The 27043-nt window shown below is 40.6% G+C and overlaps 1 long non-coding RNA gene across 1 annotated transcript; it reads right to left on the bottom strand.

Annotated features, from left to right (window-relative positions):
- Positions 1-810: 810 nt before the first annotated feature.
- On the bottom strand, positions 811-23277 carry LOC112121433. The gene is made up of 3 exons (XR_002909290.2): positions 23206-23277; positions 4325-4398; positions 811-869 (listed from the first exon to the last, which is right to left on the bottom strand). It is a non-coding gene; the product is annotated as an uncharacterized LOC112121433 (long non-coding RNA).
- Between the last annotated feature and the right edge of the window lie 3766 nt (positions 23278-27043).

The following is a 27043-nucleotide window of genomic DNA, read 5'->3' on the forward strand; positions in this document are numbered from 1 at the left end:
ATCAACAAAAAAGTAGTGCGTAGAAGTAGGGAGGTGACTTTACTTCTGTATATGGCATTGGTGACACTGATACTAAAATACTGTGTACAATTACACTGGTGGAGGAATAGCTGGTGCAGCTGCACAGGGGTCCATGCAATTTAGAGGGCAAGAAAGTACTGTTGCCAGGATAGTACATAGCATCCCTCCAGCACCTGAAATCCAGGCCAGAGTGGTGTTCGGGCATTTGATGCCTAGGGTTGCAACACCACTGAAATTTGACCCAGCTTCTCCCTCTGTAATGCCAGATGGAAGGGTAGCTGGGCCAAATTTCAGTGGTATTGTGATCCTATTGAACCAGGTCTGTGCACTCCAGGCTGCAGTGGCAACTCCTTCCCAGGGACACTGAGGGGGAGCAGGGCTGGATGTGGAGTACAGAGAAGGGGCTAGATTTTGGAGTTTCTATCCTGTGTGTGACAGAACAGTTGAATGGGCATATTTGATGTTCACATTTTTAAAAAGAACATTGAAAAATTGGAGAGGGTGCAGAAAAGAGCCATAAAAATTAGTTGAGGGCTGGAGAAAAATGCCTTATAGTAAGAGACTTAAAGAGCTGTTTCACGTAGCAAAAACAGTAATTGAGAGGTGCCTTGATTACAGTGCACAATTATCCTCGTTGGGAGAAAATACTAGGTATTAAAAGGCTCTTGAACTTAGCAGAGAAAGGCATCACCAGAAGTAATGGCTGGAAGTTAAAGCCAGACAAATTCAAATTAGAAATAAGGCACACATTTTTAGCAGCAAGGGTGATTAACCATTAGAACAAATTACCAAGAGAAGTGGAGGATTCACCGTCTCTCAATGTCATCAAATCAAGGCTGGCTGCCTTTCTAGAAGATAAACAGACACAAGTTATTGGACTCAGTATATGGGTAACTGGGTAAAGTTCTATGACCTATGTGTTATACAGGATAGACTAGATGGTCACTTCTGGCTTTAAAAATCTATGCATTTCACCACCTCCCTCTCATCTCACATCCTATTGCACAACTTGGCTGCATTAAGGTGTATGTGACATTTGTAGTTCACAAAAACTGAAAACAAAACTCATCCTATAGTGGTCACCTTTTGCCTGGCTCAGAACAATGTCGTTGATTTTCATTGTTTCCACCTGAACTCCAAACATTTCCAGAACCATTGTAAGCCTTAGTGTACCAGGAGTGAAACCCTGACCCGAGTGAAGTCAATGGCAAAACTCCCATTGATTTCAATAGGGCCAGGATTTCATCACAGATTTGCAAAAAAAAAAAACACCAAAAAACAAAAAACAGAAACCAGACAAATGTTGCAGTTTGCCTTCAAGGGGAAAGACCGTGTATTACTAGACACAGGCTTAAGCTGCAATGTTTTGATGCAGCTCAGGATTTCCTCAGAATCTGAGGGTGTTCAGTCTGATGTTTAGGATGGGCTCAGCTCTATTACAGATGTAATATTTTTTGGGATTTGATGCAAAATATTTAGATTGCTTCCTTAAAATTTTTACAAAATAAGGTCTGAATCATACTGCATTGTACTTCATATTGTACAACTCATTCCACAGCCCAACGGATTTTGTGTATATGGATCACAGCACAGATGCTCTCATCTCTTTACTTGTTTAGAATCGTTTGATGTTTGCCAGTTCTGTTGCTTTGATAATGGTTTGCAAACTTTTAGATCTTGTCTTTGTTGCTCCTTTGTTTGTCGATTCAAGGAGAGGCAAGGCTCTATAAACCTTTGATCCGCATGCTGCTACTTTACCAGAAAAAATAAATCATGCTGTCAACAGGAAGATATGAAAAGGGGAGGTTGTAAGAATGAGGATAACTGGTTGGTTACAAGAAACAAGATAGGGGAATCTCTTTTCCTTAGAAAATAAATGTGTTGGTAAGAATGATTGTGTTTCATATAATATACTGTGGGTAAAACTTTGTATCAGGCTAAATCACAACAGTACATTTTGCTGGTCTCACAACAGATCAGAAGCAAGCATGAAGGATGTTGAGTTATATGACTAGCAATTTACATAGTAATAAAAAATGATATGGCTACTGCCATTGTAAACATGATAGGTACTGCTAGTAGCAATCCTAAATCTTTGAATATCCATTTCAAAACATATCATCTGTTTTTTTTATATGTCTAATTAGGTGCATTGAATTATCCTGGGTGTTAAGGGTGAGGGTTCACTAAGAAACAGAGGGGATTTATACTTGTGGACTTCTCTATTACAATGGAGCAGGATTTTACACAAAATTATGAACCTCTGTGTGGTACATACTTAGGAGTATGGAAGTTATGTACTTCACTGTTCTAACTGAGGGGCAACAGACCACCTGACCTTGATTCGCTTCCTTCAGCTCTGCTAGCTACAGATTCCCTGGTACAAATATTAGAAATACATATAGCCAAATTAGAGCAGTGCTATACAGAGACGTACAGTCACACAAATGATAGATTATTTATCTATCTATAGAATTTAGATGGCAAGGAATGTGCCATTATTATTATAGGGCTTGATCCAAACTTGCCTGTGTGATATAAATTAAAGTGTAAGGCCCTTTTGCATGTACAATAGTTAAGTCTTATGAAAATGACCCTGTACTGTTTCTGTAAGTACTTTATATTCTTAAACTCAGGGACCTTTCCACAAACTCATGGGAGGGTCAGTAAAAGGCCCAGAGTTTGGATGCTGTGCATGCAGATATCAGAGAAAGTTGAAGAATGGTTGTTCTCGGTTGTTCAAATGTGGTATAGGGCCTGTGCAAACTATAATTTGAAAGTAATTGGGGTAATTGCCGTAACTACAAAAATTAAAAAGCACAGGCTTCATTTTTCTTTCACAAAGCTGTACCAGTAATGGCACCATCCATCATTTTGCTGTGAAAACAGTAACAAGTGCTAATGGAAATTCAGCACTGTGTGCACTGCTATTGCACAATGAGCAAAAGTTGAAAAACAACTGTCAAATCTTATTGTTACAGAAAAACAACTTCTGGTATTACCTGGATAATAAGAAGAAACTGAAGAGTAGGCTAACTCATTTGCCTCTTTTCAATAAGGGTTGCTGTAATTAACATAGTTTCTCTCTCTCACACACACCCTTTTTGTATCAGGCCCCTCAGGCTATATCTACACTATGAGCTACTGGTACGATTCCCTTGCTCCTGTACACATACTCACACTAGCGCTCATCAAATTTGTGTGAGTCTAAATAGCAGGATGATGCTAAGGGTTCCCAGTACAGAGCTTGAAGTGGCTCACAAGCCCCTCAACCCCGCTGAGCTCATTGTCCAACATTGGCCAATGAGGGCCAGGGCGCAGTGGCAACAGGGACAAGATGCTTCGGCATTACTGGAGGACAAAAAGCATGTGATTCTGCACTCCTCCCCAGCAGATCCCCCTGCCAAACCCAAGGAGGACCGAGAGCTGTGTCAGGAACCAAAACCCAAGGCTGTTAAGTTACAATGGACCCCCATCCGCTCTGCCAATGTCCTCTCTTGTTCTGATGCTGCATTCCTGATTTTAAGCCCAGCTCCTGCTCAGCTTCAACCCTTTAAATGGTCCCCGAGCAAGATATGGCAATAAATCAACAATTGTATTGATTTCTGATGAACTACTATGATGCATTTGGCAGAAGTTATAAAACATTATTAAGGAACAATCATTGTGCCCCAGTGTCTGTGCATTTCTCAATCAGCATGTAGGCAGTGATGGTCCCAGGGCTGCACAGACCAGAGGAGGGTGCAGGTTTAGAAAGGTCCCGGTTTGGGATGGGACAGTTGTAGAAAACTTATAGTTAACTACAGCTGTCTTTTGTGCCTTGTTTCAGTGCTTCACCCCTGCCCCCAATCTTACCATCCCCTTACAAACAGATTACGTAGCTTGCATCTCCCTTTGCACACTCCATATGCTAGCTGAGAATACAGTCAATTTCCAGTCGAATTGCCTCCCATGCCTGTAAGGACATTTCAATACATTTCTGGTGTAGCTGAAACTCCAGCTTGGTCCACCTTCATAGCTGACCAAACCCCAACATTCAACAATATGTAGAGTGGTAACCATTAGCAGAAACCTCTCTCTGGCATAGATTCCTGGATCTCCTCCACATGACTGGAAAGTCACTTCTCCTTTCCATTCTGTTTTTTTGAAAACTGCTATGTTCTCCAAAAGTTGACAAGGCTTTAAAGAAGACATTGCAGTCTGGTAACATAGCCCCTGGAAGAAACTGCCACTGCATCCTAGTCCACTCTTTAGATACTATGAACATTTTACATTTTTAAAAACATTAGTAAATTTTTCTTACCGTTATTAGCTTCTGCTCTTTCCTCATGGGCCACAACAGTTGTCTGAACCAAGGATAGTCTAGCAGTTGCATTCCTGGAATGATGAAAAGTATCAAAATTGTGGCCTTCTACAGCAAAGTCATGTTATGTGGGGGGATTTATCAGCTTCTTCAACAGGGAAAAATTAATGCTACCCTTCTCTTTCAATGGGCTGGACCTTTGGCTCTTGAGATGGAAACTATTCGCCAGGAGAAATACCCCAGAGACAGCAGACAGAGGAGGGTTGTGGAGAAGCTGCTCATTGGCATGGACAGGAGAAACCAGGAACAGTTTTAATTCCTAAGGGCATGGGAGGATAGGACTCTTCAGCAGGAAGAGACACTGATGAAGTGGTTCATGAAGCAGGAGGCACACCATAGGGAACAGGAGCATTCCCTAATGGAGAGGGTGATAGAATTGGTAGCGGAACAATTCTGGGGTCTGCCTGCTGTTGTGGCCACTGCACCTCTCCATGAACTGGCACCTCTCCCTCCACCTGCTGCCCAGGGTGCTGCTAAGGTGGAGGACCCAACCACCCCAAGTGACCTGGAGGAGCCTGCAGGACTCCCAGGACCATACCTTACACCAGCATCTGAAACCCCTCGCAGGGAGACTCTGCTGAGCATCCAGGAGGGGAATGATGAGTCTGCAGAAGTCCCTGAAGCCTACCAAGTGCCTGCTCCCCAAACGCCAAACCCCCACACAAGACTCTCCCATTTGTCCCCATGAACAATTTTCCCCCATCATTTGCCCTTTGTCAGGGGAGGGCAAGGAGATGGGTGCAGAGACATTTATACATTGGGCTGTTGTTCACAGATTCAGTCTCATGTTTTGTGGATCTACATTCATTTTGAAAAAAAAATCAATTACATGTTCCATATAATACTGCTAATAAATATTAGACTTCCTTTGACTTATGTTTGGACCCTCCTTTCTAAGTATGACGAATATAAGGTGTTTTCAGATTCAGGATTGGGCCCCACAATTCACAGCGCCAGAATTGGTATGGTGTAACTGTCTGGTGCCATCATAATGCGACTACTTTTCTGTCTGTCCCACACCCACAAGCCCTGCCCTCCCATGTTAAAAAAATCTGCAGTCCCAAGTATACATTGGTGGGATGAGTAAAGTGCAGTTAGTGATACATGCTCACAGAAAGCACTGCTGTTCTAAATGCAGCAGAACCCACAACATAGAAAATGGGTAGAGAAATGTCTTTATGGCTTGGTTGACATGCAGAAATAAGAAACACATTTTAAGTAACAGTACAGGCAAAGACAGCATCTGCCACTACCCAATGATTAAACAGCCTCTCCTTCCCCTTCCCAAACCTTGACCAGTTCCAACCATATTATAGCTCTGCCGCACCCCCCCCCCCCCAAGCACAAAGCCAACCCAAAGTATTAAACCAGTGGAGGTGCCATGTTATAATTGTCTGTTTTGTGTAAATTGTCACAGGAACAAACAGCTAATGACCTTTGGCTACGGGAGGGGACGGGGGGGAATCCTCATAAAGCTCCATAGCCCCACAAGTATGTGTCAATGTTCCCTCATTTGCATTTCTAGCAGCTGCATAGTGTGTGACGGTGTCCCTCAACACAGGCAGATGTCATCCTCTGCCTCCCCGTTGTGCCAAGATGCTTGCACATATGGCATCCCTCATTCTCCTTGCCTGCTGGGCTGGGACAGTATACATGTGAATGGGACCTTCCTGCCTCTATAGAGTTTGCAGACTTGTCCTGTTTCCACTCGGGACAGAAGGACTCCCCTTTACTCTCACAAACGTTTTGAAGTGTGCAGCAAATGATGATTATATGAATAGTGTTGGTCTCATTGGCATCCAACAGGATTTCAGCCTACCAAATTTGCATTCCACAACCATCGTGCAGCTGCTGAGTTTCTAACTGAACTCTCTTTTCCCACGGTCATTAATGTTCGGGTATGTTTTCATGAACCAAATTAGGAAAGGGTATGAGGTATCCCCCAAAATAACAGTTGGCACAGACACACCATCTAGAACCATATAGTTTCTGGGGAATAAAGTCCCTTTTTGCCCTTCATGTACAGTCTCGATCTGCTAAGCACCCTGTCATCATGAACCTTTCCAGTGTTTCTGATATTTGAATCTGCCTCTGTGGCCCACTAAGCATTGCAGAACAAGTGAAAAGTGACCTTTTCAGTTTGCATACTCGCTCCTTTTACAAAGTGGGCAAAGTACTGGGATATGGGTGCCATCAGTGGCTTCTGCACACTTTGGAAACCCCATCCTCTGAAATCTAGCTATTATTTCTGGAACTTTTCTTATGTCAGCAACGCATGGGTAGATCACAATGTTAATTGCCTCACAACCCTGCACAATTCCAATGGTGGACTTTCCAACCACAAAGAGGTTTGCAATGGCTGTCTGGTGTTGCCAGCTGCCACTGAGCAGAAACCACATGCTTCTGCACCAGTATGGCTTCCCCGAATTAAGTTCAGGTGCTGAGGTTTGTTGCAAACTCCTCCCACAGCTCCATGAAGGTCTGTTTCCTCATTCAAAAGTTCTGAAGCCACTGCTGGTCATTCAGATTTCCAAAATGATGTGATCCCACCAAACTGTGCTGGTTTTCCTGCACCAGAAGCAATGGTCCACCCACAGGCATACCGTGGCAATACCAGCATTCACCCTATCTGTACCATGGGAACTGAATGAACTGTCATTCAGCCATCTTTGATGTGTCAGAAAGTTCTGTCCAAATTCTGCTAGCATCTCACAAATCACGTGCTCCACTGCATAACCATTTGTCCCCCAATAAGCAGCCACAGCAGAACCACATCATCATCCCATTGCTCCATGTCAGCCACCCAGTTTGGTGGGAGGGACATGAGAAGGAACTGCCATCGGAAAATGTGTGAAGGCTGGGGAGAGTGCCAATGACATACAGCAAAGCTGTTCCTAGAGCATCTCCCTGTGATGCACAGAACCCGAGGATACCACCACTGAAATGGTAGTGCTAATGTCACATAACAACTGTGGCAGTGTACATATGGGTATCATGTGTACACAGTGTTATACCTATGTTCAGCACAGCATACGTGGACCCTCAGTGCAGGCATAGGGAATGTATGTGAGCATATGTGCAACAGTGTAGCCTGGGAGAAACCTCGTGTGGGGACACTGCACATCACAAGCTTTCTTAGTTAGCCTAAGAGCTAAAGAGCCATGGAGAACTGCAGGGACTCTCTCTGCCCAGAAGGCTGAATAAAGACTAGAACTACACAGGTAGGGTAACCAGATGTCCCGATTTTATAGGGACAGTCCCGATTTTTGGGTCTTTTTCTTATATAGGCTCCTATTACCCCCCACCGCCATCCCAATTTTTCACATTTGCTGTCTGGTCACCCTATACACAGGCCTGCCTCTTCTCTAACGTGAGAGCAAAGCTATAGTCTCCACGTTATTCAGGGTCACCTTTTGGCCCTTTTCTTTCAGCAAACACACCATGAATGGAAAGAACAGAAACCTGACAGGGCACAACGTTAGGGCGCAATCCTGCCTTCCTTTCTCATATGAATGCAGATATTGCAGGATTAATCCTTTTATGACTACCCACAATGCAATCAGATGCAATTTTCAACATCTCGGTAAAAGCCACCTTGCCCACTAATTCATAGACAGAATTATTTATTTGACCAGTGAGTAAAAATTCATTAGCTTTTCCATCATCCAGGTAAACAGTGTGTGAGTAGAATTTGAACAGCAGCTTATCAATTTTCATGGCAATTTTGCCAGACTGCTCTACCTCCCACCCACTGCGCTCAGAGGCAACGTGTTTCTTTCAGGGTTGTACACTACAATGAGAAGATTCATCTGGAGGCTCCCAAACCCAGTCCTCTTACATGATAATGAGCAGCACTTTCTGCTGGGACAACACAATCTCTAATATCTCCACCATCTCCAATATTTTCTAAGCGTGTCGTTTAGATCATTCAATAATCTTCAGATTTTCATATTGCATAGTAAGGTCTTGTGCATTTTGGAGCATTCAAAAGTGTAACACGTGTAAGGGAGAGAACCATAAGGATATGCTTATGACAACTAGTGTCTTTGTGCTTCAAGATGCATGTGCTTTTATCATCAAAGGCACCTTTCTAATGGTGGAGATTGAAGAGCTATTTTGATTCAAATCCTAGACCATGATCCTGATCTTGTTTACTACACTCTACACCCTGGGATATTATTTGGGGAGAACATCTGGACTGGGCATAGGATGCAAACTCAGCCATATAGACTGCCTGCTGACTGAGCAGAGTGTGGATATTACCTGTTGGAGGAGCTAAGTTATATAATATGTGCTTAGTTTCAAATCTGAAAATGTGAAGGCACATGTCATTCACCTAACTAAAGACGATACTATGAATTACTTTGCAGAATATAACAAAAATACAGAATTTGCTGTGAGAACCCAGGGTAGGATAATAGATATAAATGACAAATGTTCAGCAAAACCAGGCTCATTCAATGTAGTATCTGCCAGTGCATTCCATTTGTCTAACTGTATACTAACAGTAATTCATGTGCATATCAGAAGGCAGTCACTCCACAGTATTAGCACAAGATCATATTAGCTTAATTGAGTATTAAATTAATTTAATATGGAAGGATTAGTGTATGTCATGTAGTCTATACAGTGTATTATTCCTATATCAATTTAGTATTTTATAAGCATGAACAATATTCTGCCTGGAATAAATTTTCCATGTTAGCGTAACAGTCCACTTGTCTAATACAGAGCAGTGCCAAGGTTGATATGGAGCTATTATTGATATTTGCAGCCCGTTAGCTGCAAAGGGACCAAGTCAGGGCAGCAGACCCATTGTACAAAGTGCTACCCAGACACATAGGGAGGCATGGCTTACAATCCCCAATGAGCTTACAATCTGGTATGAAACATGATCTAACAAACATTATAATGGATGACAAGGGCAATGAAGAACAGTTCATATAGTTACATAACTTAAGCCCCCTTCATGTAAAGAAAATCACATGGACAGGCCCTTATACTCACGCAGCACTCTATCAACTTCTTCTACTACTTAGTTCTTCTATATAGACTTGATACTGCATCACTGAAGTCACAGGGAGTTTTGCCATAGACTTCAGTGGAAGCAAAGATCAGAGACTAAAAACTAAATGAGGGGCCAGACCTTGAGGTATGGCCAAGGAGTTCAGAGAGGCAGTGCAAAACTGCCTTCTGCGCCCCACCCATGTCTCCTGGCACAGCTCCTCTAAACTATGCTAGCTGCCCCAGCAACCAAGGGCTGTTCCAGCAGCTTTTTAGGGATTTCTTGACAAAGCCCCTTTTCCTGATCTCAGTAACTGTGCTGGGGCGTGTATGGAAAAGTGGCATAGGAGACACTTTGGTGGCTCTATACCATCTAAAATTTCCCTAGGCAAGGAGAATCCGCAAGTAGCCAGCTAAGCCAGCTTGAGGGCAACTTTTTGCTACTGGCACAGTTAAGCTGAGGAGCTGGTCATAGATGTTTGTTTGTGCAATCATAGTTTGTCAGTAGATCTCAAAGCACTTTCAAAGGAGGTCAGTGTCCTTACTCCCCATTTTACAGTTGGGGAAATTGAGGCACAGAGTGGTGAAATGTGCATTTCCTTATTCAATCCTTCAACTTAAATATTTCCTCTTTAAATATACTACATCAAAATCAATATTTAATAGAAGTCAAAATGAATCGATTCAAAATTATAAACTCAGAATGAAATATTTTTACCTTATCAAAATGATTTTTTTTTTAGATTTCCCATTAAAAATTTTAATTGAAATCATCACATTTCCACCAAATATTTAGATTTCCACCAAGCTGCCTTTTTTTCAACTTCTGACTGGCGCTCATATTTTCTTTTTAATACTGCCTTGGTTATTTTTGGTGTGTTTTAGTTGTATGGGCCCAGGCCAGTGCCTAATGAAGTCAACAGAAAGGATTCCAATTGATTTCAGTAGTTAGTGGATCAGTCCCAGTGTGTGATGGGTTTAGGTTTCTGTGGGAGGGCTGTGGGGAAGAAAGGGGACATTCTATAGCATTGCTGGCATCGGGTGAAAGAGATGTATGTGTTTTTAACTGTTTAACGTAAGTGCAACCTGGGAAAGGTGTATTATATAAATTAGATACAAAGATATATGATATACATGTACATATTCATATGCACTAATTACATATAGAATTCTATATTCATAGATACAAATGGAATCCAGTAGCACAAATGTATTGGCAATTTTTTTCGGTCCTCTTGCATGAACTCCTCAGCCAATTATAACTTTTCAAGGAATGAATTTAGGTTTCCTAAGTGAGAAGTAGAAGACAGATATACAGAGGCGCTAACTGTAGTTGCAGCAGCATAAACTGAAGCAACAGATTCGCCTTCAGCAATTACAGCCTGTACATTGTCCAAAGTGGAAACTATTAGCAGTTGTATGGCAGCTAGCTTTTTACTTCTTTGACTTACGTGAGAATGTGATGAAATGGCAGATTATGCATGCATCTAATGAATGCAAACTTTCCACATGCTGAATAAGACCAAGAATACATGGCTACAAATAGGACTCCCCATCCACAGATGATTTAGGCATATGCAGTATCTGTGCATGTAACTTACATTTTCCTCATTTCCAAAATACAGGCTGCAAATGCATTCGGCTGCCTTGGTAAAACAGGAGGAAAATGTGTGGCCTTTCTGATTCCTACGTAGAAATTCCAATATATTAATTTTTGTGAGACAAGTCAAATAAGAAGTGTGTGTGTAAACCGATTTGATAGTATGATATTCACACCCACACCCACATACCATACAAAGCACAAAACTGGACATAGTTGCTGGTCAGTATATACGTAGTTGACATAATAAATGTATTTTGGAACTCAGGCATAAATGCACATGCATAATCACATCCTGTACCTATGTCACCTTTTCTCTTGCTGGGTTTCTTTTCCCAGTTCTTGTGATCAGGCAATACTGGACTGACAGAAGATTTCTGCTATCTGGGTGCCTCTCATTGTGGAAGCCGTGAATTTGTTTTTATAAGGTTACACCAGGTGTGCAACTGTAGTTTAAAATGTATTGCAGCATGCAGGTAAGATTCCAGGAGGGGCTGAAGGATTGGGACCTTTATTTGACAGTTAAGGGAGGAAAGAAAATTAATAGAATTTAAGGGAAATGGAGAAAAAATATTTAGGGTGGAAAAATATTGGTCTGACAACCTTGGGGCATCCCTTCAAATATATGTTTATTATTAGTTATATTCTATCCTCTAATAATCATGTATGACTCCCAGGAAAATCAACTGGAGTTTCCACTCCATATCTGAGGGCAGAATTTGACCCTTATTTAATTGTTGTGAACAAATCTATTACAGTTTTCAGTAAATAGTAAATATACAGTTGAAATATTTACATTTCAATATTTACATTGCAATATTTACATGCTTTGACAATGAGCCAGCTCTCAAAAGAGCATATATAAAATAGTCTGAGCCAGATCCTCAGCTGGTGTAAATCAGTGTAGCTTCATTGACTTCAGTGGAGCTAAGCTGACATACACCAGTTCAGGCCCTAGTTCTTCATGCAGGGCCTGATTCAGTGCACATTGAAATCAATGGAAGATCTCCCACAGACCTATAGTTTGTGTGTGATCAATATACAGTACTTGGATAATGGGTTAGCCTCAGTTGAAAATTAGGTCCTGAAGAAAGGCAAGCAGCTAATGAATTCACTGGAGACTATAAGGAACACTTTAGCAGGAAATGAGACTACATGCAACACTGGCAGAAAAAAATTAACAATAGTTATGTATCTCATCTGACTAAAATTAGAATTTATGGATCTTCCCTTCCCATCTCTGATCATTACTGATGAGTCAATGAGTTAGCCTTTACCAAATGGGACTGTTTTTAATTCATTATATATAAGAAAGAAAGAAAGAAAGAAAGAAAGAAAGAAAGAAAGAAAGAAAGAATCTTGCTTCAAACCTGTAAAATAAACCCACATCTTTCTTTATTCATAAATCTTATATAAAAAGTTAACATTACATGAGATTTTAAAAGTAGAAGTAAAAAGAAGATTGTTATTCTGATTAAGAAAAAACATTAAATGAAAAAAATGTAATCATGTAAGAGGTTTGAGTGCTGAAAAACTGACAAAAGCCAGGAAATTCAAGTGTAAAGTTCATGTTGCATGTCAGGAAAAGAAACAAGAAAACAGAGTTAAGAGGGAAAGGTCAGCATTAGCTTTCATTATTGTATTAATGTGAATGCACATTATCTGGATTTACACAAAAGCAGAATGCTTTTTGGTAGAAATTATAAATGTGCTCAGCTTTTAGCTTCACAATTATGTTAAAGGTGTTTAAAAATACCTGTAACTTGAGCATTGTGCTGTTTATTTTGCAATCAACATATTTTTATTATGCAGCTCATCAGTTGAATTTATTCCGCCAATATTTTTCTTGTTTCCATACACAGAAATATATATGAAATTATCTTTGAGATCTAAACTCTCATTTGTAAAAATATTCTATCCCTCTGCCTGTAAAGATTGTCTTCCAAATATAAATTACTTTAGTAATTAGTTTTACTGAATATATTTAGACTTGAAAGGATTTGATTTTTCTTGGTAAATTTCAGTAAACACTGATTTCACCATACTCACACAAACCAAAAAATATTTCTATTGATAATAATCAAAATTTATGAATGGATAAAGTAAGAAAAATGCTGCTTGAGACCTTATTAGAGTTTGATTTAAGAATATTTACATTGTATATTTTGACATCTGATGTTGACAATTTGTATTTTAATGGTCATAAAGCTTTAGTTTTTTGAATCTCAAAGTCTATCATTTATTATTGTCTGACTGCCCCCTATAATTTCCCTCAACTATGAAAACTGAAATAGATAAAAATTAAAAAGTGCTAAAAGTAAACATTGATATTATCCTTCAAAATTATAAAAAATAAAAATCTAATTTTGCCAAGCCTAAATATATTGCATATCATTTCACAAACTTGTGTGTAGCATGTATATCTCAAATGTTAATGCAATTGTTGAATAAATATAAATTAGTCCAACTTCTAAACATACATACAATAATTTTGCACATTTATAGATTTGTTTGACCTTTTGTAATACTGTCCATGTTTTATGGGGTTTTTTCCATATCATTTAAAGAAAATTAAATATAACAGATGTTTTCTTGTAATCTTCCGGTCTTGAATTATTAAACAGAAATAGTTCTATTTAAATAACTATGTGCAATATTGCATATACAGTAAGGTGTATATCTTAAAGTCCAAAAATATTTTGTCCCATTTTGACTGCTGTAGTTGGCAATGTGAAATATTAATAATTCAAAATATATTAGAAGTTCATGAACTGCACAATGTGTCTAAAGTATACTTTGTTTTTTTTTTTAAATATGAAATTATCGCATATATGTACACTGAATGTTGCTGCCACCTTGCATGATTTTATTTTATTCACTGTGCCATAGTTTAATGAACTAAAGACAATTAAATAAAATTAGGGCCTAGTCCTGCTATTCATTGCCATAAATGTCAATGTGGCTCTATGTGGGTGCAGAGGAGTACCCAGGTATCGTGGATTTCTCATGATATTATGCAGTCTTTGGGACTGAAAAAATAGCTATTAAGCTCAGATAGAAATACAAAGCATTCTGGGATGAAAGGCAGTCACTAGAGAAAAAAGTCTGTTCTGTTGGGCTCACAAGCAGAATAAAGTTCAGCACTCCTAATTTGCTGGGTTGTTATAGCCATGTTGGTCACAGGATATTAGAGCGATATCTTTTATTGGACCAACTTCTGTTGGTGAAAGAGACAAGCTACAGAGAGCTCTTCCTCAAGTCTGTGTAGTGCAAAAACTTGTCTCTTTCACCATCAGAAGTTGGTCCAATAAATGATATGATGTCACTCACCTTGTTTAGAACTTCTTGGTGAATTATTGGCCCCAATGCAGTCAATAGCAAAATTTCCACTGATTTCACCCTGTATGTCCAGGAATACCCTACAGTAAGTATTTTTGAGGAGAGAGAGAGGAGAGAGAGAGAAAAAAAAAACAGACCAGGGCTATTACAGAAAAAAGTATTATGCAAATATTTCTTAAGTCACAAGGCAGAGAATAAAAAGATTAATAACATTAAATCCTCTAAAATATATTAAAATAATGCATTTCTCTCATTTTTAAATGTTATAACCATGTGCTTCTATCTCAACCTAAAGCATTTCCTCCTTCAGTATAAATTTTTATTATGACATCACCTAACTATGCATCGTTTCTCTGGACTTTTATGCAGAATCTTAACATTTAAATTAACATCAGAATTTAAGAAAGTACCTTCTGTAAATCTCTGAATCTCCTAGGGGCTAGGAATGAAATGTAATGCTAATTTAATTTAGTAATTTGTTCTCCCCCCTCACCCCAGCCCACCCCTCCAGAAACACACAATTACTCCTTTTGAAAGACTTTTTTCTTTTTCCATCAGGCTTGGACTAAATTGAAAGTTGAGTCGGTGAGCAAAGCCCAGGCTGCAAACATACCCGACTTCTGCTACTCAGTCTGTTACAAGCCAGAACATAGAGTGTTGAGAGATTTATTTCTGAAAATGGCATGTTCATTATCATATTTTTAGCATGTGAAAAGAAAATGAGTTCTAAAACATTCCGTAATAATCAGCTAAATATGAAATGTGAGATGAAAATCATTTGTGAGCATGTGTGTGCGTGCGCATGTAGTGTAGAAGTAGTTCATCAGATGAGTGGTTTCCTGACCTGATCTGTACATTTATTTTCTTCTTTGAAAGGAAATGGAAATAGCTGATCTGACTTCCATCAGCACATAAAAGAGATTGTCGGTAATTTGTTTTCTGCAGGAACTCTTACACATACTATGATGTAGCAGGCAGTAAAGATCGCCCACAAAAACTGTAGCAATCACAAGTGTGTGGCTAGGCACACACCAGGGACTGATATATGCCATCATTTGCAAAATATGGATTTATTTTCTTTTCCTTTCTCTCTCTCTCTTTTAAGGCTACACACTATCCCTCCAGGTTCTGCAGTCTGGGTTTGATTAAATAATTATAAACTTCAAGCAGCAGATCTATCATTTACATTCTTGAACATGCCAACATGTGCCTTTTGTGGTGATGCCAACCAATACCAAAGCTTCTCTCATTATTGTCATTGAAAATACCGTGGTTCAATGTTTGTGCTGTTTCCTGGATTTTGGTGATATGATGTTGCCCAGCAATTTGCTGTTGGTGCCAACAACACTAAAGAACTTTATAATAAATCCTTTCTATATTTACTCAGTCCACCACTGTGTCACTGACATTAGCATTTTATGATGTTATGCTCCAAAGCACCTATTTTCTCTTTTTTAACTCCATGCTATTATGAATCTTAACAGAAAATGTGGTCTGCTTCAGTTTTTTTGTATAATGATTGTTGTCTGGTGTGTTTGTTTCTTGAAAAGATGTGGCACTTGTAACTTCTTGGTAGTCGACAGTAAAGATAAACCAAACTAACAAACAATGCAAAGTGTTGTATTGAAAAGGGTAATGCGACAAGATTAGTTTAAAACATCAGATGCCGCTGCTTCCTGCAGAACTGATGTACAGAAAAGCATAATTAATATAAAGTGAAATGCCATCATACCGTAGTGGGGCCAAATCCTACTCCAGCCTACACTCTGGCTAACTCCACTGAACTGGACTCAGGAGGTTTGTGCTCTTTGTCTAACTATAACAGTACACAAACTAAAGAGAATGAAAATCAATGCAGGGGTTTCCAAGCAGTGCTCTCCTCAGGCGTATGTCCCCTAGGTTGCCAGACACTGCTCCCGCTTGACTAGTAATGGAAACCAGGCAGCTGGGTTTTAAGCAGCAGGCCACAGGGTCCCCAATTAGTGTTCCATCACCTGGCTAATCTATGTCTTTGCCTGAGATTAAGCAGGCAGAAATATTGCCATGCCAGCAGGTGTGCAGAGGGGCACCCCTTAGACCCTCAACATTGGGGCCTTACCCTGGTCTTCTGCACAAGAGTGAATTTCACCACTGTGGTCTTCCAGTCTCTGCCAACCTGATGACATTGCACTTGCTGGCTCTTCTCTCTGGGGAGAAGGCAGGAAGAATGGGCAACTACTGGTTGTTCCTCTCTCTCTGAAGAGGAGCAGGAACAGTGGAAAGGTTTGGGGAAAGATGGGAAAAGGCAGGAATTGCTGGGTGGTAAAGGGATTTTGAGGAAGAAATGATACATAGGGGACTATTTATTTATTTATTTTTGAGATTGAGAGAGAGAAAATAATTCTTTGGCAGAAAGAAGATATACTGGGGAGAGTGAGGGGCACAGAGGGGATTTGGGGAATGAGAGAAGAGACAATCTGGGTGGAGATGAGTGTGGGGGATGCAGAGAGAGAAACAATGAGGAGATGTTGTGGGAGGAGAAAAATTACAATATAGGAGGGAGTTTGGGAGGGGAAGGAGGTCATGGAGAACAGGGCCGGCTCCAGCATTTCTGCCGCCCCAAGCAAAAAAAAAAGCCGCGATCGGCGGCGGCAGTTCAGCGGCAGGTCCTTCGCTCCTAGAGTGAGGGACCTGCCGCCCCCGAATTGCCGCAGGTGCCGCCCCTCTCCCTTGGCCGCCCCAAGCACCTGCTTGTTAAGCTGGTGCCTGGAGCTGGCCCTGATGGAGAAAGAAAGAGAGCCCTGAGAAATCTGATGAGAATTAACATAAGGACGGCCATACTGGGTCAGACCAAAGGTCCATCTAGCCAGTATTCTATCTTCCGACAGTGGCCAATGCCAGGTGCCCCAGAGGGAGTGAACAGAACAGGTAATCATCAAGTGATCCATCCTCTGTCGCCCATTCCCAGCTTCTAGCAATTGGTGAGAAAAAAACATTGCAGGCTGAAAGGGGAGAATTGAGAAGCTCAGCATGATTAGAGAAGAAGAGATTTGTGGAGAGACTCTAGAATTGTGGGATTCAGTCTGGTTTTGTTTGTTGTTTGCTGAAATAAACGGTGGTCAGTAGTTTTTTCAACAATAGAAATAACCTTATTTTCATCCTCTCAACTCAAAATTGGCTACATTGATTTTGCTGAACGTTTAAAAAAATCGCCCTGTGGCAGAGGCCTCATATGTAAAAATCTTATTCCCCAAACTGCATGTTTTGGAAATGTGTGTGTGAGAGAGAGTAATCAGGGGTTAGGATGGAAACTCTACTGTAATCTTAGCTATAGTGGCAAAAACAGCTATCCCAGTAATATGCAATGTGAGTGCACACAAGTCTGAGTAATGAACCCGTATATATGTAACCTACCCTGATGAGAAGCTCATGGCACAAGAAGTTTAATTCCTTATGTTATGAGTCCCAGTCCTGTAACAGTCCCTCACATGTGTAGTCCTTACTCACTGAAAAGAACAGATAGTAGACAATGTTTTCACCCCTCAGCTCACAGAGAGCCGAGATGAAGTCAATAGGTCTGATTATAGTTTGCTATTGTACTATTGTTTACTAATAAGTAGTGTAAGTACAATAATGCTAGTAATACACTCACTATACTGCTCTACAAGTATAAAGGGAAGGGCCGGCTCTAGCGTTTTTGCCGCCCCAAGCACACACACACACACACACAAGCCATGATCATGATCGGCAGCAGGTCCTTCGCTCCCAGAGGGAGTGACGGCCCCGCCACCGAACGGCCGGATGTGCCGCCCTCCTCTTCATTGGCTGCCCCAGGCACCTGTTTGCTATGCTGGTGCCTGGAGCCGGCCCTGATAAAGGGGCCCTAAAATGGATGTAAATGTAATTTTCTGCCAGTGTGAAGGGACTTTTGTATAAATAAGAAGCAGGCCCACTGTGTCTTCTCACAAGGAGAAGCACTACTCACATGGATCCGTTTGAACATTTTTCATTAATGACAATAACAAAAATAATTTTGAATAATAAAAGTGCCTGTGATGAAAATATAACGATCCATCTGATGCTGAGAGAGGACATGTGATTCTACAAAATAAAGATAAAACCATACGAGTATTTTTGCTCATCAAATTGGAACTGTAAGGGAAACCCATTAACATATAGGTTACCCACTTTTCATGTTGTAAGAAACATGAGAATTTACAGGTGTTAAATTGACCACCAGAGGGCACTCTTATTTTTCCTGGAAAACAACAGAAACATATTGAGAATAACGAAACTATATTAATAAAAAATAAAATCAAAGGTTAATAAAGTGGAAACACAATGTGTTCTCCAGTTCACACCAAGATCTATGTCAATGCAAAAATTTTTAAATGACTGGCTGAAGATAGTCTTCAACACAAAAAATACAAAGCAGTATTTTCTTCTATTTGGGCTACATATTCTTCTAGGAAAAAGGCACCTATTAAAATATTTCTTTAGATATGATAATAGGGAAGGTATGTTTGAAATCACAAAGAAAATAAACACTGCAATCCTTTGAATTGTCTGACCAATATCCCAGATCTCTTTCTCCAATTTAAACTTGTGTCATGTGTAGGCAGTAATTGGAGTTTTTTCTAACTTTAGTCACTACCAAGGATGGAAGGAAGTATAAGACTGTAATATAGCTACATACGGAGACCAAAAATGTTTGTGCAACTGTGCTTCTGCATGTAATTGGATATGCAGATATCTATATACCCATTTTCACATGTGACTGAGGTTGCTGAAAACACAAATTGCACACACATTTTGTGTGTACATCAGGACCTCCGCCCATTGGAAATTTTTAACTCTCAATAATCTAGCACTCAATTTAAACTCAGGTGAAGGTGTAAGATCTGAAGATAATCATCCTAATACTGTAAAGCATTGTAAATAACATATACAAATTACATATACACTATGTTCTAAGTTCACTGGGCCAAATTTCTTCCCCAGTGTAACTCCATCAAATTCAGTGCGTTCAGTCCCATTCTTATGAGAATAACATTTAAAATATATTCTAACAAAATATGCCAACTTATTGAACGATGAAATATCTTTCAAGGTAAAACAATCTAAATGGGCCAGATTTACTCTCAGAACCACATGTAAGTTTCTTATTGCAGTTGACTAGAACCACTAGCAGTTAAAGCCAGGTATGGCTATGAACATTTTATTGGAACTTACATGGAGAAACTGCGTTTTCAGTTCCATAGGAGTAAATAAGGAGCAACTCTACCAAAGTAAGTGTCATTACTCCATGTTTACACTGTTACAACAATGAGCAGAGTCTGACCCCAAATCTTGACATTGCATATGGCTGTGCTACTACCAGCAACTACCCCTTTCCAGTTCTGATTTTCTTCTATAGTGAATATATATTTATTACTGGGATATAAGAACATGATTTCATCAGTGTGTTTCATTGAAAAATATTCCTAATAAATAGAGTCTAAACTATAATTCAAGTACTTCTTTGTATAACCCCTTGTTCTGTTCTAATTTTTAAGATGGCGGTGTATATCAATGCCAAAATGACAGAAGGACCATATCAAGGAGCATACTGGGGATGGGAAGGGGGGAAACGCCACAGTTTGAAAAATATTATTGAAAATAAGAAATCTCTACTTTACATGCCATCAAGTTTATGATGAAATTACCAATCCAATTAATTAGTGGATTTGTGGCAGCACTTAAGTCAAATTATAGCTAAATTGCTCAAAATCACAGATCCTAGGTTTTTTTTGTAGATCTGGAAAAGAGCAATTGAAATCATCATAATAAAAAAAAGGCACACGACATTTCAGGGATTCTGAGATGCTGGGGAATACAGCAGATATCAACATTGGTTTAATTTATTTTGCCTGCCTCCCTCTGTGCACACTCTGCTATTGGGTTGATGCAATGCTGGATTTGTTATTTTATACCAGTATGTATGAAGGTCACTTACTCTACTTATGTTTTCACTTATGGGACCTAGTTCGTTACACAAACCACTACTGCAAGGATGATAGAAAAGTCTGTTGAAAGATATGAAATCCCTATGATACAAAGGTGGCAGTGATTATTCTCACACTGTGACTATTGGGAAGGAAATTTCTTTTGGTTTGGTTTTAGATACCACATGACTGGGTTATAGATTTTTATAGTATTAGCAGTGCTGTCATGAGCAGATACAGGCTACAATCTGCCAACTGATCCTTTTCACAGTGAGTGGGTTTATTTATTTATTTATATTTAGATGGGACTTTTTCATCACCTTTGGCAAAACTAAAGCATTTCTACACAGGTACCTGCATGAACAAAGTAGTTTGCAAATGGCTGACATCAGGAGGATAAAACTTATTATACAGCATATCATAACATGTTCTTTCAAACAAGCTTTGGCAAAAGTCAGGGAGCTAGCTCCTCCGCTAGTGTTAATCAATGTAGCACCATTGATTTCAATAGAGCTATGCTGGTTTACACGAGCTGAGGATCTGGCTCCAGGTCTTTTTAAATGGTCATATTTTCAGTTATGCACAGTGATTGAACTGGAGGTGGAAGGAAGTCGTTATGCTCTAACCACTCTCCCTCCTCCACCTTCCTTTTGTCAGTCATCTGTGGCAGGAACCCACCTATCTACACCTCACAGCCAGGGCCGGCTCCAGGCACCAGCCTGGCAAGCAGGTGCTTGGGGCGGCTGCTCCGGAGAGGGGCGGCACGTCCAGGTATTCGGCGGCAATTCGGCGGACGGTCCCTCACTCCCGCTCAGAGCGAAGGACCTCCCGCCGAATTGCCGCTGCAGATCGCGATCATGATCGTGGCTTTTTTTTTTTTTTTTTGGCTGCTTGGGGCGGCCAAAACCCTGGAGCCTGCTCACAGCAAACATTTCGAAAGTTCCATGTGATCCTTTCAAGAGACTATACCCAGAACAAATGTCAGTGCCTTCATTTCCAGTTCAGTGAGAGCTGAAGGTATTCAGTATCTCTCTGAATTTGGCCCAAGCTGTCTAAAGTAAAGAAACAAAGAGGAAATTGTTTACTAATAGCCAGCCCAGCATTTGCACTAAGTATTTATTTGTTCATTGATTAAGACCAATTTCCAATTCCACAGTCAGCTAAGAGTATTGATACCAAGAAAGATGACAAATGGGTACAGAATAAGAATATGTTGTCTATGCCATTGCATCTCTTTTTTCCTCCTGAGACAGTCTGGACTAAATTATTCATTAGATATTTTTCTCTGAATGGCAAAGTATACAATAGTATCTTTTAAAAACAGCTGGATTAGTTAGGCCAAGTTTTCCTCTCCATTAACCTAGGATAGCCCCGTTGTAAACCATGTTCCAGTGTAAGAGAGAAGGGAATTTGACTCACTTTCCTTAAGTGTGAGTATAAACTGCACCAGCCAAAATGCAGCTAATAAAATAATCTTCCTCATCAATTACTTGATCCATGGCATGCCCTTAGGGTTGCTAGGCGTCCAGTTTTTGACTGGAACGCCCGGTCGAAAAGGGATCCCCCCCTCCTGCCCCAGCCCTGAGCTCTCTCCTGCATCCCAAACTCCTCATCCCCGGTCCCACCTCAGAGCTCGCACTCCCAGCCAGAGCCCTCACCCCCCCTGCATCCCAACCCCCGCCCCAGCCCGGAGCTTTCTCCTGCACCCTGAACCCCTAATTTCTGGCCCCAACCAGAGCCCATACCCCTAGCCCAGAGCCCATACCCTCCCACTCCAACCCCCAGTCCCAGCCTGTAGCCCTCTCCTGCACCCCAAACTCCTCAGACCTGGCCTCACCCCAGAGGCCCCCCCCCGCACTCCAACCTCCTGCCCCAACCCAGTGAAAGTGAGTGAGGGTGGGGGAGAGCGAGCGATGGAGGGAGAGGGAATGGAGCGAGTGCAGGGCGGCACCTCGGAGAAGGGGCAGGGCAGGGGCGGGGCCTCGGAGAAGGGGCGAGGCAGGAGTGTCCGGTTTTGTGCGATTAGAAAGTTGGCAACCCTACATGCCCTCTTTGAATCTCTGCACTGCCATCCATTCTCCACCACATTGAGTTTAAATCCCATGTCTTTATCTTCAAGAGCCTACATAATTCAGCATACTGCAGTGCTGATCTAGACTAATAATTGCACCAATGCTGTTGTGTGACTCATAGGAGTGCTGGAAAGAGAGTGTTGTTTTATTTCCTGGCCACCATCACATGACATGGGTCAAGGTTACAAAAAGTCCTACTCCTGTCACCCAGCAGAAGTCACTCTCCACTGATTCCAGCAGCTGTTGTTACTCCAGCTCGCTGCACCACTGCCAACCCCAATATCCTACAACTGTCTCTGTGGCTCCGACCATGCTGCCCCATTATATATGAATTCCTTCCTAATTCTGTTCCGCAAAGCTATGAAACGCTCTTCATTCAAATCCCTCCAGTAGATGCGCTGTTTCCAGGATAGCCACAACAAGTAAAGCAGTCATTATTATTATTAATTAAAAACAAATACAAACTTTGAGTGAACCATATAGAAATGCTTGTGTCTCCACTGAGTATTATTGATGTATGCCTTGTCCTTTCTCACTCATCCCCTTCTCTCCTTCTTAACCCCAGCTGACATGTCACATCTAAAACAAGAGTGTAAGCTGCTCAGTTCATGGACTTTGTCTTTCTGGTTGTCCTCTCAAATACCTAGCACTATGTTAAGTGTTGTTTAAAAAGTTTAAGCACACATTTAAGACCTTAACAAAACTGTAGTAGAAAGTGTCTGCTTGATGCTATTGGCAATTGCTGCCATGATCACTGTTAAAGTGAAAACGACAACAGATAAAAGCAAATAAAAACAAAACAACCCCTTGCTCTCTTTTCCAGCCCACCCCATGCACACTCACCCCAAAATGTTTTCTCCATATCCTTGTGCTCACATTTCAAGAAATTGCTGCTGGAATCTGGTCTGCTGCTAGGACGGAACTTTTTTTTAAAGGCTAAATTCCAGACAGTCCATCTGGGAATCTGCAATGTTTGATATTTTCTCTTTCAGGTAAAAGCGAGAAAACAGTATGTGGAAGGCGCGAGCAAATGACATCCTGCAAAATAATCAAACTCCTTTCCATAGCTAACTTTCTAAATAGAGAACAGACACACAGAACAAGGCAGCAGTAAGTGAAATAGATCACAAAGTATCAGTGATTAGAACATCATGTGCGAGAATGCGTTCAGTCCTGGAGCTATGCTGGGGCTCAGTCTCAGGACAGACTCAGCCGCCAGCGTTCAGTGTGGTTAAAAAAAGAAGAAAACAAAAATGCACAGAATGTGTTACAGTCTACAGATTTATGGGAAGCCACATGTTCAGGTTACATGATTTTAACAGCGAGTTCTACATTTCCAAATACTTACCTGAACTCATTATGGGTAGGGGCTGTTTTATGTTTTTGCTTTTAAGACAATATCAATCTAAATGCTTTGGAATATGTATTAGTCATTTAAGTCCAGATCCTCAACCCACTAGTGGCAAAAAGGAAGGGTAAGGCTGCCTTAAAGCAGTAGCTCAGTATTCCCCTTCCATGTCAGAAGGGTCTGGCATTTCCAGCCCCACATCAGCCCCTCCTGGCACCTGTGGGCAGGGCTGGAATGTAATGCACTCCAGCAATTGAGGGCTGTTTTCTACCAATACAAATTATAGCAGCACTGAGACTGCTCTAATGTGAGCCAGGGGCCTGTGATAGCAAGACTGCATGAAGCCTCCCGGGTATGGCGCACCCAATAGTGACCCTATAGTTGGTACTAGTTTGGCAAACTACTTGGCTATCTCAGCAGAGAAGCAAGGACTGAATGATCATTGACTAACATCTCTGTTTTCAAAGTGATTTCTGCAGGCCAGAGTTGACCCACATCGGTGAGTAATGGGGAAGAAGCACGTACTGCTACAGCTCATGGTTATCTGTTCTCTGTTTGTATGCCTACATGTGCTAAAATAAAGGATATCAGAGCCTAAACCTAAGTTTCCCTAGGTTCAAACCCCCTTAATCTTCTTGCTATGAGTAAGCAGGAAAAGAAGATGAGTTGAAGGAAGAACAAAACTTCCCAAAGGCCATTCCTTGAAGACCACCTTGCCCATGTTGCTGTGGCTATATGTGTATGGGGTGTCCTCAGGGATAGCTGTCCAGGTACCAGAAGTGTCACAAGAAACAATTTGCATTACCTTCCCAGTACAAGAGACAGTATCTCAGTCTTCTGAGCTTGGACTGATGACAGAGCTTTTAAAAAAACACAACCCAATCTAGTGAGCTTGTCTCCCCAGTGGGTTTTTGCATGCTCTCACAGCACTAATAAAAACATACGAAGAAGGTAAATTAGGACAGACGACTGCTTCTGTCAACGTTGAACAAACAGCATCTTTAAAGTTTATGTGTGACTTAGAATTCAAGAATGCAGACTTTGTTTTAGTTGATGGGCTTGTTAAATAAAATACTTTGATAGCTCCAGAGGAAAAAAAAAAAAAGAATTATATAGAAATGAGAATAGATTAAAGCAAAGAAAATACCCTGACATCAGACAGGAGCCTATTTGATTAGCTCACCCTATAGACCAGAAATAATTAAAATAAAGAAGATAGATGGAGGATGCCAGGTGCTTAAAACAACATCACAGACTCTATCATGGCTCGGGATTGTGCAAACTACCAAAAGTGCAGGCTTTGCTGCAGATGTTGAGCATTTCTGCTGGCTAAAGGACTGTAGAGGGCAAGAAGAGTTTGAATTTAGTGTGAGTAAAGCTGAGAACATACAAAATTAATACCAAATTCTTCACTGGGTTGGTTACAGAGAGAGAGGGCTGGAGAACATTTACTGCTACTAATAATTGGTGAAGTGGGTACTTCAGAGCAATTTTATGTACAGTTCCATCTGGCAGGCAGAACAGCTTCATTTCCCACTCAACACAAGTCTGATTCGTTCCTCTGTTCTGCCCCCTTGCTTCTTGCTCACCATCTCATGACCACCCACCTGCTGCCAGTTGCCCACCCTGCTCTTTGAATTAATGCAGTAGATATTTGCCTTTAGAGTGACATGTTACAATCCCAGGTGAACCGCTGTCTCCTGTCTTCTGACTGTAAATCCTACAGCTGAAAGTGTCAGCAGACTGGCAGGTGCGGTTAGGATCAAAGCAAAACCTCCCATGGAGCTTAGGGGGATTTCCTCACTGATATGCTGATACACACATTAGTTGACTGACTGACACTGCCCAAAATATTTGTCCTTCACTGCTATGTTTGGCTATGTGGGAAATGAAGCTGATTTTGTAGCAACTCTGGTAGTTTGTGACTGTGTCTGTATCCCTGTTATACATCCACCTCTCTTTGCTTTCTCTCCATTGCCCTTCCACTAAACACCACTAAAAGATTAGGAAACCTGCTACCAATCAATCTTCCCTCAACTCCCTTCTCTTCCTTAGCAAGCATTCAAAAAGTTCTCTTCCCCTCTCATAACTCAGATTTTTTGTGCTGTAATTGATAATGGAATCTTAGTGGAGTTAAAAAGAAGAAAACAAAACAAGGAAGTCCATACTGTTAGATATGTGTCTTGTACAAAATTATTTTTAGTCCAGTAACTAGAGGTTAATTAATTCTCAATATATGCACATCTGATCAGCAGGAGTCATGTGTCTTTTATGTTTTTATTGGCTAGAGGTGCCTGTAAACCCTAAATGTTGATATGTTATTGCAACCTATGTTCTAACTTGCATTTATGTCTACTATGTAGCCAGAATTGTGCAGAAGAGCTGAACACTACTCATGAACAAACAGAGAAAGCAGCCTCAGAACTGCTGAGAAATAAAATGGTGAAACTGCTGCTTTTCTCTCTGGCATCTTGGAAACTTCTGTGCTTACATATAACATTAGATAATTAAAAGCGTATGAGTAAGTGTTTTTTGACTATGCAATACACAATATCAACAACTAAGAAGCATCTTGAATTATTTCAGACACATTCACAGAGTTTACCCCAGCTCACAATCTTACTCTGCATTATTCAATACATATACTACTTTTCATAACTTACTAAACAAAACATGTAGCTTTGATTTTTTTTTTTTTGAATCAATGTGATATGATCATGCTTGATATTTAACGGCGGTGATAAATACATATGGTTTAGCAACTCTATTATATGCCATTTCTTCCCTAATAACGTTAGAACAGCTGGTTGCCAGACCCACAGATTGCTTCAACTTTGTCAGGAGCATCCAGCATATTTTAAAACCATCTCTTGACCTCATAGAGGAGGTCAATGTTTCTCCTGGCAGCCCTCTAGTTATTTTTTAAGTGTCTTGATTTTTTTTGTGTGTGTGGTGTAATGCAATTTTACTCATTATCACTACAGATGTCAGACCAAGACTAGCAAGATTACAGCAGTAGCTGGAGCATATGGTTGAGTCATATGAATAATAATCATAAATTCTTTTTGACATTGGCCCATTATTATATCCTGATCATGTCCCCTTGGAATCCCTCTTTTGGTATAATGTTTAAGTCATTATAAGGTATCTCTGGAGGTCGAGATTTATAGAGAGCTGGTTGGGAGAAGCACTGTGTTAGGAGTGTGTTTATACAAACATAAAATATATTAATACCATATACCAGTGTATCTATGAATATGTAAGTATAGAGATGTGCTGTTTATACAGACATATATGATAGGCAGCTAAGAATTGGCTGTCACCAAATGCAAC

Source organism: Terrapene carolina, unplaced genomic scaffold (genome assembly GCF_002925995.2).
Source record: "Terrapene carolina triunguis isolate 2854851 unplaced genomic scaffold, T_m_triunguis-2.0 Scaffold89, whole genome shotgun sequence".
Classification (NCBI taxonomy): domain Eukaryota; kingdom Metazoa; phylum Chordata; order Testudines; family Emydidae; genus Terrapene; species Terrapene triunguis.